We start from the raw sequence: 11,922 nt of genomic DNA, 5'->3' as shown, positions 1-11,922 counted from the left end.
GCAACACACTACGCCATCAAACGTATTATTCAATCAGGTCTGATAACTTCTTCGCCATCTGCAAACATATTAGCAGACTGTAGTACTGTAGCCAGAACTGGAGCATTGAGATGTGATACTAACTCACTAAACATAGATGATAGATGTTAACCTACACGATTATATTATGGAAGAAATTTTAGAAATTCAAAATATAGAGAACTGTAAGTTATATTCAGGTATTCACTCCAGTTCAATGGCATTCTTGGCAGGGTACATTGCTCTGACAATTGAGGAAAGGGTAGAATGTGAAATATGTTTGAATACATTATTTATTAACTGTTGCCAATTCAAACCCACTACTCGATTTAATTAACCTGCGGAATAGAGGAAATCTTAAATCTACCCCACAAACAAATTTGCCGCCTTTATAAATAAGATTGTTGAGATTTCATTAAAAATTGTACCCTACTTACCTACCAAGTGTAAGCCCATCAAAATTTTAACATCCATTCTAAACAGACCCATAGTAAGTTCTAATTTTTTCACGTGTGCCCATACTGAGCACAGATTCGCAATCACCGAAATAATTTTATCAAAACTATTGAGCACAGTGTTAAGTAATGTTGGAAGCACCAGAACTGATCTTGCAGTAAATGCAGCACCAACAAATTGCATTCGTTGTAAACCTATTTCTAGAAAAATATTAAAATTATAATCTCAATGTTGGATTTGCTGTATTATTTTACCATTATGTTAATCACAGTAATTTCCTAAGCAAGTCATTTAAGATAAATAGGTATTTGCTTAATTATTCCGTGTCAATCATGGTCGAAATGAGTGGAAACAGTGGAAAGTAATTATAATTTTTTCTTTTTTGTTCGACACTGTCAGAATTTGAGAATTTTCTCCTGTGTGAACGGATTTTGATAAATTTGACAACTTGTCAAAACGAAACGTCAAGCTAATTTTAGAGATTTTCAGCGATTTGGAGCCTTTGGGGGGCTCGTCGAACAAAAAAACGTTGTATTCAACTCGTTCTTGTGTAATTTGGCCTTTTTTTGGCACTCGTGGACCTTTAAAACTCTCGTTTCACTCGAGTTTTAAACTGGCCCACTCATGCCAAAAAAAGCCCAAATTACACACGAACTCGTTAAATAAACTACTATTTCCCACTGGACAACTTCGCATGACTGCATGCAGATGCATGTGTGTGGACTGCATATCAAAATCGACACGGTGCACATGACATTGTCACATATTTTTTAGCATGACAGTTAGTTGCTGACAGCAACCCCCGAAAACAACCTCAAACGTCAGAATCATGAGAACATAGCATTTTTCGGTCTACGCCCAGGCCGTTATAGACACTCTGACTATCTAGCAGGTCGTGCTTAATAGCAACAAAGATGAGTGCTAATCTAGATAAAATTATCAAAAAAATTACCATCACGAATGTAATTCGGCGTGATTATTTTTTACACAAAATTTGGATGTGCCGCCAGCCTCGCAACGTTAGACAAACTAAAAAAATAGTAGACAGATTCCACAACCAAGGTTGGTGGAACTGACTAATTTGTATAGTACTATCGCGGCCAAAATACTTTGGTCGTCACTTTTTGACACTTCAAATGTAAATAAAGTATTAATGTCAATATACATGACAATTTCAAATTATTCTTGTCAGAAATATGGCATCTTCAGTTTTTGATAAATATAGAATCGTCTTACTTGCTTCTGAAGGTTGTCTAAACCGCGACCATGTTAATCTTTTGCTTTTGAACCCTGCCTCCGCAGCTGGGATTTACCCCACCCGTATGACACTGATAGATTAAAATAATTTTGACAACAGTAAAAAATAAGGTTAAACATCCTAAAGCTTGCTTTACAATTGAATACCATTTATGTCACATTGACGACCAAAGTATTTTGGCCGCGATAGTAGGTTGCCTCGTTGAAAATTGAGGGGCCGGGGGGAAAAGTAACTCGTGGCGTAAAATCAAGCCGAAATTTTGAGTTTTCCAATAGAACCCAAGGTTTCTGGTTTACAAGCTCCGTGGGGTTTATTCGGTGTTTTTTTTTTTGGCTTTTATTCCAGTGAGGGAACACTTAATGCGTGATCGACAGACTCTGTAGTAAAAGTTTAGTGTATTATGACGTCACGAGTATCTTAAGCGGGGGAAAAAATGCAAACTATTGTTTTAAGCACCGCCGTCTTGATGATTGACATATTTAACTATACATCTGCCTGGGCGAAGCTTTAGTGCCTGTGATCTCCACGGCGCCACTTTAGGGGGGAATGTCACTAAATAATCATAACCTCACAAACAAATGTAATGAATTCAGTGAAGTTGTCAAAGTGCAATCTCAAAAGTGTCACAGTTTAAGAGTAATTTTAATAACAACATTTTTATTAATTGAGTTGATGCTAGTTCTGTTTGGTGTTTCTGGTTTTTAGTATTTTGCTGTTAGTGTTAATGAACTGTTTTTTTTTATCATATTAGAAGTGATATTGCGGTAAATGCAGTTCCGTTAGTTGTGAACCTATTTCTGGAATACCCGTAGAGGGTATACCTAATATTAAAATTATAATCTCAATCTTGGATTTGCAGTAGGTACATTATTTCCTAAGCGGGTCATTTCAGATAAAGATGGGTCCATAACAAATCAATTATATTTGTTTAATTAATCCGTGCCATTCTTTGTGGAAATGAGTGGAAAGTATACTTTAAGCTTTGTACAGTTTTGAATGTAATTATATAAAATTGGACAAATTATTATTCTATGAATTTGCACTCGCCACTGACCAAGAAATTTTCAAAAAACGCGGCGCCGAAACTTCGTCCCTTCCGCGCAACCGAACCAGTGCGCAACATCTTGCTTCTGCCAATTTAGAACATCCAAACTGTAATTACAATTAAAGCAGAGAATTAAAGTAAAGTATGTATCATTTATCACTGGACAACTACGCATGACTGCAGATACATGTGTGTGGACTGTGGAGTGTGGACTGCATGTCTAAATTGTCACGATGCACATGACGTTGTCACACATTTGATAGCATGACAGTTAGTTGCTAACAGCAACTCCCGAAAACAACCCCAAATGTCAGAATCATGAGAACAATAGGATTTTTCGGTCTACGCCCAGGCCGCTGTAGACGCTCTGACCACAGTAGATTTACTCATGAGTGAATCTACTGTGCTCTGACTATCTAGCAGGTAGTGGTTTTAAGTGGCAACGAGGCAACCTACTATAGTTCAATTTTTACCCTTTTGAGGTGACGTCACGATTTCCTTGCTCGCTTTCTCTTTATTGAAACGACAGAAACAGAAAAAAAAAAAGGCACGTTTATTCATTGATGGTCACTTTGAGGTTACTTTATGCTTCTGTCCATTTGACAATTTTTAATTTGTTTCACTTATTACATTGATTACAAACATAACCTTTCGCAGCAATTGTCAACAAATTTGACACATTTATAGTTATTTATGATCAATTCAAATTTGTTTCTGATCCTAGCTCAAACATACGTAAAGTTACTAGATAATGACGTCATCGCAAAAGGGTAAAAATTGGACTATACAGGTGGTCCCGATATAACCTGCCAGAAGAAATCCAGTAATAGGTGACGATGAGTAGAACTCATAGACAAAAAATGTTTCTAATAAAAGTCTTTTCGTTTTCGAGATAAAGATAATTGAAAATTTGGTCAAAATTTGCTGTACGCTAATGAGTTAATCGGTTTTAAAAAGGTAATTCTGGTTACTTGGCTGCAATTTCTTTAGCAACGGTACCTGTGACACCTACGACATTTGTCAAGTTTAATTTTAAATTTGCGAATCCTTCAAAAAGTTATGCAGTACCGCGGAGGCCCAGACGATCGCTTCGGATTAAAGTTAGGTTATGTACCCGGCGCGACAACAACATCAACAAAAGCAAGTAAACCCGGGCAATATGTGTAAACAAGTAATGTAACAACAATAAACAAATAAATAAACAACAATTAACAATAATGTGTTTTAAATTACTCTAGAGCAAGTGTTAAAAATGATAGCCTTGAGCTTCGATGCACATTGGAAGACTCCTATTCATCAAGCAGCATAGGTGCAAAAAATTGCCACAAATTACGAAGAGTCTCGCGTGCTGTAGGCCCGTCTTATTGAAAATACCCTTGAGCCAGTAGGAGTTGACTGTGAAAACATCAAGAATGTTGTTCAGGTACCTTTCAGCTGTTACTGAATCTTCAAGATCCTTTCGAACAATTCTTTCACAAGTTGACACTGATAACTCAGTCTGCTGCGACAGTTGCCTGAGAGATAATTGAGGTTCGTCTTCCACGTTGTTCAGGAGTGAAAATCATTCTCATAGAAAACATTTTGCGAACAAAATTATTACGGTAATTAATGACGTTTTTGATAGTTCAGTTATTATTTGACAAGCTGCGCCATACGTTTTTAATGCTTTTGTTTTGCAGGACCTACTTGACCAGAAATTTTTTGAAACATACGGTACCTAAATAAGCTGGTGAATTAACGCGCACAGTGTTTTCAATAAATGTCATTAATTTGATTTAGTTTGTCAGATTTGAGATTTGTCATAAACGATTCAGGTACCTGTACCTATGTTGCTTAGATACTGTCATCCTTACAAACACCAACAATTAATTCCTGAGTAGGTACGTATTTTTGTGGTCAGCAGCGTCGAATGGGTGTGGATAGGGGTTAATTTATCCCCATTATTTTGGACCTAATGAAAAGGGGTTTTTTGGACTTGTTAGATCCTTCTAATGACCCAGAATTTTTTTGGCAGGTTATATTGGGACCAGCCTGTATAATCTTGTCAAAAATAAATTACTCCCTATGATTTAGGGATATTCGTTACTAGGTTCCCATAAATTTGGTTAGGTTGGAGGGTATGTGGTTTCTGGTGACAAACAAAAGATATCGTAACCGTAAGGTAGCAAATTCCTTGTAACAGTTGCATATGGCTCTATTTCCCGCTATGTGATGGATGTTGTTTCGTTTCACAATTAATTTTGGTTTCTGGTGGCATATTTAGTTGGACTTAATCTCTCAATTCATTATAACCAACCTTAAGCACTCAAAATTACTTTTGAAAATTCTAGTTACACACAACATGAAAAACGTTATTTCCCTAAAAGTTCGACTTCTAGGGAGTATACAAATTAGTCAGTTCTACCAACCTTGTCCACAACCAAGAATAGTAAACAGTAACAGGATTGCTCGATTGCCTGAATCTGTCCGCGCAACCTCTCGTTAGCTGTGACGTGAGGTAGGTTGCAGTCCTCAGAGTCCTCCCTCACTTGACGCGTTTCCCATTGAATAGCATGGATGGAAGAATCAATCTGCTGTATTTAAATTAAATCGATTTGAAAAAAATGCTATAATATTTTACAATAAAATTATGTATTGTAGTGACCCAGTTTAAAATTAAAATTTAAATTTCCGGTACCGCCACAACAGCGCGCCAAATGTGAAGGTACTAGCGGCTAGACTAGGAACTACGAGCGGAAAGATAGCGGGGGTTGAAGCTCGCTCGCGCGGGTGGTTGAAGGGGGGTAGGTCACTTTTGTTTGGTTTTTCGAAACGAACAGACCTTGCGAAGAGCGATCCAATATTCCAAAAATCTGTAAGTTACATCTGAACCGATTACACTACCGTTCGGAGTTGATATTTTGTGTCCCCGTGAAGAATTCAACGTTGTTAATTCACCTGGGTAATTTATCCCACTTTCGTTGCCTTTTTTTTGTGTTTTGTTTTGGGACCAGGACCACGTGGTAAGGGTATGTTGTAGATTTTATTTTGTTGCATGCTGTTGCTTTAAGAAGCGCCCATTCGTGAATTTTAAGCGTTATCTTTCTTCCGGGAGGTTCATTTTTTTTAACAATCTGGTAATTTCGCAAATTCGGAGCCGTCGTCCGAACCGCGTGCGTCCATTTTGTTTTTTTTTCTTCGCTAACATTTTCTAACGGCACTCGACCCGCCATTTTCTTTTGTTTAACATTACCAGCGATTATTGTATTCGTGATTTATGTTGTTTACTGACATTTGTGCCATTTAAAGTGGTTCTATTTTATCGTTATTTAACTTCACGTTTTGTTCTCTTTTATTTCCTCATTGTTTAATGTTGCGGTTTGTTTTTGCTTATGTTATCCTTGTTGAATGTTGCGTTTTGTTTTGTTTATTTGATCATTGTTTAATGTTGCGCTTTGTTGTGTTGAATTTTCGCATCGTTTAATGTTACGCGTTGTTCGATAGAATTAAACCCGGTTTTTTTCCTTCGTGTTGTTGCTAGATTTCGGAAAAGTTAAAGTAAAATGTTGTAAGTGCGCCCCTGTGGGAGCTAGGTGACAATCAGGAAGTCGTGGGGTTGTTTAGTAAATTTCTGTGGAAGCTACGGTTATTTAAAACTGTTAGCGGAGGCGGACCTAGGTCTTCGCTTATGCGGCGGCGGGATGTTTTCGTGAAGCTTCCGTCGAGGTTATAGAGATTTCGGGGGCTTGTCGGGAAACGGTTGGTTGGGGACGGTGGAGCTAAATATTCGCTTATGCTGTTTGGTGATGCTAATCGTACAACCCCGAGACGCTCTGTCACTCTTACTTGGTCGGCGAAATAGTCTGACGTTCATTAATACCCCGAATATCTATAAACGTCGCTTGATTTCAAGATGATTCAGATTATTCTTCTGAGTCCCCTCGCGGCCGAAAGTTTGTTACCTCCAGCTCTAAGCTCCCGTTGGCGTACCTTGACCGCGTAGTTCCAAATTAAACATTGTTTGTCATTATCGAATTGTAAAATATGAGTAATACCTGGGATACGGTTTTTGAAGAGGGTTTTTCATCCGTCCCTGTCTGTAATAACTGCCTTATAATTTGTTTACTTGTTTTGCAAGCTTTAAACTGTCATTTTGTCTGTCATGTGCCCGTTTTTCTGTTATTTTAAATATTGTTGCATTCATCTTGTCGTTTATCTTTGTGATGTACTCAACTAGTTAATTTCTTGTACTTCGTTAAACTTAATTTCTGTCCTTTGTATTCGTTCCAATTTCTTTTTCATCAAAGTTATTACAGACATTTTTAATAAAAGGTATTTTGCGTCCCTCACATGTGTGTTTTATTTGCGGCACTCTTCCAACTGGAACCCTCACCGTTTGCATTCCGAACCTTTTCCGCCAAAAGAAAATCACAACGTAGGGCTCCTCCGATTCGATGGCGATCACGACCACATTTGTTACCGTTTTGCGCAGGTTCAGATATTTGGCGGAAAAAGTAATGTATTCAAATCATTACAATACTTCACACTCCAGATTTACTTCCAGTAATAGTAAAAAAATATTGATAATTATATTTTAACTGAAAACTACTTTTTATAGAACTTTCATCCGATCTACTGATCTACGACATTTCTACTGAAGACACTATAATTGTGTAACTCCTGTTTTATGCAGTAATGAAGATATACATTCTTGTGAAAGTTTCAAAAAGAAAATAAGAAAAGCTGAGCATATTCAAAATTATAAAAAGGCAGAATGTCGATCCAAAATTCGGGTTGCAATGTACCGAAAACGTATAAAACTTCATGCAAAATTCGATGTCAGAATAAAGAGCAATGCAATGCAAAGCAAGGATGCGATAAATTTCTGTTTGCCGCAATTGAGGAAAAGAAATACCAAACCAAAATTTATAAAAATGCAATGCAAATGTATCGAAAAATATTGAAAAAAAAGAGAGTGTGTCGTACAGACGCACGGTAGAAGTGAAACTTTTGTATTACAGGAAAATCAGAATATTGTAAATTATCACTGATAGGTGCAAGAGGAGGTGGCTGAGCCGAGGTGCTAGTTGCTGGTTTATTGTCTTTATTATTTACACCGTTGTTTTCACATTCTGAACTGTCACTTCACTCGTACGTACGCCACGCTCTTGTTCTTTCTGCGCCTGACTTAAGCATATTTACAACAAAATTGTATATTTTAACGATAACACTAAACAATATCGAAATGCGTAACTCATTGTTCATTTTTAATTAAAAGAGTGTGACAAAGACAGAAGTATACACAATTTTGAGGGATGTTTGTATCGTGTCAAACAGATTAATTTACATAAAGTCCATTCATTTTGTATTGAACTTTTCAAGGTCAAATAATTTTATTTTTTGGCTTTGTAATTATGTTTTGTAAATAGTGACATGCAGGTAAACACCGTAAACGTTGAATTGAGCATTGCTAAATCACATTATGTTGGTTATATGCATGTCACTATTTACAAAACATAATTACAGTGCCAAAATTTAAATTATTTGACCTTGAAAACTGCAATACAAAATGAATGGACTTTAAATTAGACTCCAAATTAAGTGAGATGGAAATATTGGCGCAACCGTTGTGCGAGACAGTGAACTTCTATTCACACAAAATCAAAACACTTCAAGAACTTCGACCAGGTGATTCTGAGAGGCGCTTAGAACAATTTGAATGATGACAGGTTCCTAATAATGAATTTGAATTAAACAATTTAATTTTTTAACTTTGCTTGCAGATTATTAGACATCAGTTTTTTTTTGACGAAGCACAAAACTATAGAATATGGAGTTCAGAAAATCCACATGCATTTGTAAAACCCCATTGCATCCTATAAAGGTTGGAGTATGGATTGCTGCCTCACGGAGGCGTTTAATTGCTTTTATTGTAAAAATCAAAGAATCTGTCATTAATGAAGTTACATCACCTCTGTTTTTCTATTTGGTACCACAATATGTTACAAAGCGGCAAAAATCCAATATATTCGAGTTCCACAGGACTCTTGATATATGTTCTTTTATAGACACTCTGTACTTTGGTCGTCAATGTGACATAAATGATATTCAATTGTAAAGCAAGCTTAACTTAAGTCAAAATTATTTTAATCCATCAGTGTCATACGGGTGGGGTAAATCCAGCTGCGGAGGCAGGGTTCAAAAGCAAAAGATCAATATGGTCGCGGTTTAGACAACCTTCAGAAGGAAGTAAAGACGATTCTATACTCAATTTCATATAAATGTGTATCTAAGCAAGCCATGAAAATCTGATTTTCTGTTGGTAGTAAAGCTAAAGCTAGTGACTTTGACTTTCACAGTTGCTTGTTCTGCGTGAACCCGATTTGACTAATTTTTCAGTTTTTGTCCATTTTAACATTGCTGATTTCAAAAGCAATGTTACGTCTTTTTACTGATTAAATTAAAGTAATTCTTATTTGTTTTTGTTTTACCAAGTAAAGATTTATTGGACATGACCTTCATAAATGTGACTTTTGTAATGTAACTAAATTAAAGGTGCTTTTACAAAAGCACAGCTCACTTGATGAACATTTATATGAAATCAATTACCTATACTTAATATCGTCGTCCGCGCCGATAATAACAAGTCGTGCCATTCGATGTGAAATGGCCACCAGAGGCACTTGGATCAGTTGGATCGCGAATGAATGGAAACTGTAATAACCACGGAAGGTTTACAACTAGAATAAATGTCAACCGTTAATTCGTCATTGATTATCAAAATAACAATAAATACAATACGAACTTCAATCATAATCGGTGCAAATCATTTTGTGATATTAATTTGTGTTCGCGAGAAACAGCTAGGTATAAAAAGGGTTTGAAACTCGAATAAGTATCAATTGTCATTGATTGTCAAAATAACAAATACAATAAGAACTTCAATGACAATAATGCAAATCATTTTGTGATATCAATTTGTATTCGCTAGAAACAGCTAGACATTTAAATTTAGACAATTTGAATAAATTTTTCCTTCTGTAATTTCTGTAATACTATTACAGTTTCCCATTATGCGCGAGGTGGTGACATCTACCGATATTTTGACTTTTTTCCGGACGCAGAGTTTTGAGCGATTGGCACGACTTGTTATTACGATCAGCGCAGACGACGCTTAATATAATAGGTATAACATAATATAATATTTTATATATATTTATCAAAAACTGAAGGTGCCATATTTTTGACAAGAATAATTTGAAATTGTCATGTATATTGACATTAATACTTTATTTACTATGGCGGACAATAAATTTAGGCCGGCCTGTCATTCGCTTGACATCAAAATGTGAAGCTGACCTTGGGTGCGTTTTTTTGCTCAACGGAAGAATCTCCCACTGTCAGAAGTATCGTTTTATTGGTCGCGGAAGATTCTCTCCGAGCATCTCTCTTTTCTGCCATCAAATTAGATGGCAGAGAAAGCAGGAAAGTTGCAAGGTTGCAAAGAGTCAATAGTGCAACCGAAACGACAAAAATGATCATTTAGCCACATCCTCTGCGCAGAATCACAGCTGCCTTTTGTTTAACATGTTGTACAGAGTGATCAACAAGAATCCAAATCAGAGCAAGCGTTGCAAATTATTCGGTCACGTCGTAGCAAAATCATATGCACATAAGCGGTCAAAACATGGGCGTAGACAATTTATGGTCTCAAACGCTACTTAATAAAAAATGATACTTTATGAATTTTAGACGTTGGAATTATAATTGTGCATTTTATTATTATTATAAGATAAGGGAAACAATTTATAAGATTAACAAGAGCAACATTTTACATTTGTAAGAGTAAGTAAATTATCATCTTTATTGCCAAACGCGACGCTACTGGTACGGAAATGCTTCGTTGAAATGTCACATTTCAAAATTCAAGGTTGTTGTTGTTGACAATTTAAGTGATTTAACCTAGAAAACAAATCTTCGATTTCGGCAAAGTTTACAGACGTTTATTGAAGTTGTAAGCAATAATTATCCCAGAATAAGTTGTAAAATGGGTTTTGCCATTAAAGAGAGAAGGCATTTTTATTAGATTATTTTCGAAAGAGGGTGAAACAAGAAAATGAAGACTGGCATTACTTTGTACCCCCTTACACCGAAGAATTTTAAGCCAGATGTCCGAACCTGATGCTATTGGTTATCAACAAGTTTATCAATGTCTTAAAATTATAGTGCCTAATTTTAGCAAATCATAACCCATTATTAAGAAGAAGTCAGGTCAGTCCTTGGTTCAAATTTTAGAAATGGTGCAAAATGTTCAACAAATTATCAAGGAACATCCCTCAACTTCCATAAGGCGTTTAAGACAACAAGTTAAATTGTGTTATGGCACTTATCAGAAATTTTTTAAGAAGGATATTAATTTGTTTCCCTTTGTGTGTTGCAAGAAATAAAACCCACACATTACCCTAAACAAATTGACAGCTTCATAAGGGTTTTTGAAATTATGAGAGGCGAGTTTGATTCTGTCTGGACCACAATGGAGAACATTTTGAGCAGTTTTTGTGAAAACTTAGTTTTTGACCTTGGAGTAATTAAATGTTTTAAACACTGCTAGAAAAGATACGAGTAAGTTCTCAATTACCCAAAAATTAGAGAATAATAACTTTTACACTTTTCTTACAGAAAACAACAAAACAAAGAATTGTGAAAAATAATAAAAATTTTGTAACTCAAGATTGTGCCTTATGAAGGAATTTTGTGTAACTGTGTGTTTTTTCCTTAATCAATAATAAATAATAATTAATTATAACTTGCTTTTAAAGGCTTTATAAAGGCAATTAATGATAGATTTTTGAGAGGTAGGCAACCAACAAAACGAGTGTCCACAGCAAGTAAATAAAAGCGGCTGATCCATGATAGAAATACGTTTCGATAAAACAAAAGATGAGGTAGCACTCTTGATTTGGTTTCTTGTTGATCACTCTGTATAATATCAACATAATATCATATTGTTATAGTATTCCACCTCCACCCGGCGGCACGGCAATTTTGCCGGAGTACATACACTATTACGGATATTACTATCAAGTAATAGTGCAGTGCTTATCAACATAATTACCGGCGTCTCGCCTCCGCATTTTGACTTTGTTGTGTATTATGTTCTGTGTCA

General features: G+C 35.9%; 1 long non-coding RNA gene across 1 annotated transcript; it reads left to right on the top strand.

Annotated features, from left to right (window-relative positions):
• The first annotated feature begins 1,923 nt into the window (after window positions 1-1,923).
• On the top strand, window positions 1,924-7,105 carry LOC138137579 (uncharacterized). Its single transcript, XR_011161797.1, has 2 exons — window positions 1,924-3,948; window positions 4,016-7,105. It is a non-coding gene; the product is annotated as an uncharacterized lncRNA (long non-coding RNA).
• Window positions 7,106-11,922: the final 4,817 nt, after the last annotated feature.

This window comes from Tenebrio molitor, chromosome 1 (genome assembly GCF_963966145.1).
Source record: "Tenebrio molitor chromosome 1, icTenMoli1.1, whole genome shotgun sequence".
NCBI classification, from domain to species: Eukaryota; Metazoa; Arthropoda; class Insecta; order Coleoptera; family Tenebrionidae; genus Tenebrio; species Tenebrio molitor.
This window is presented reverse-complemented; position numbering and strand designations above follow the sequence as displayed.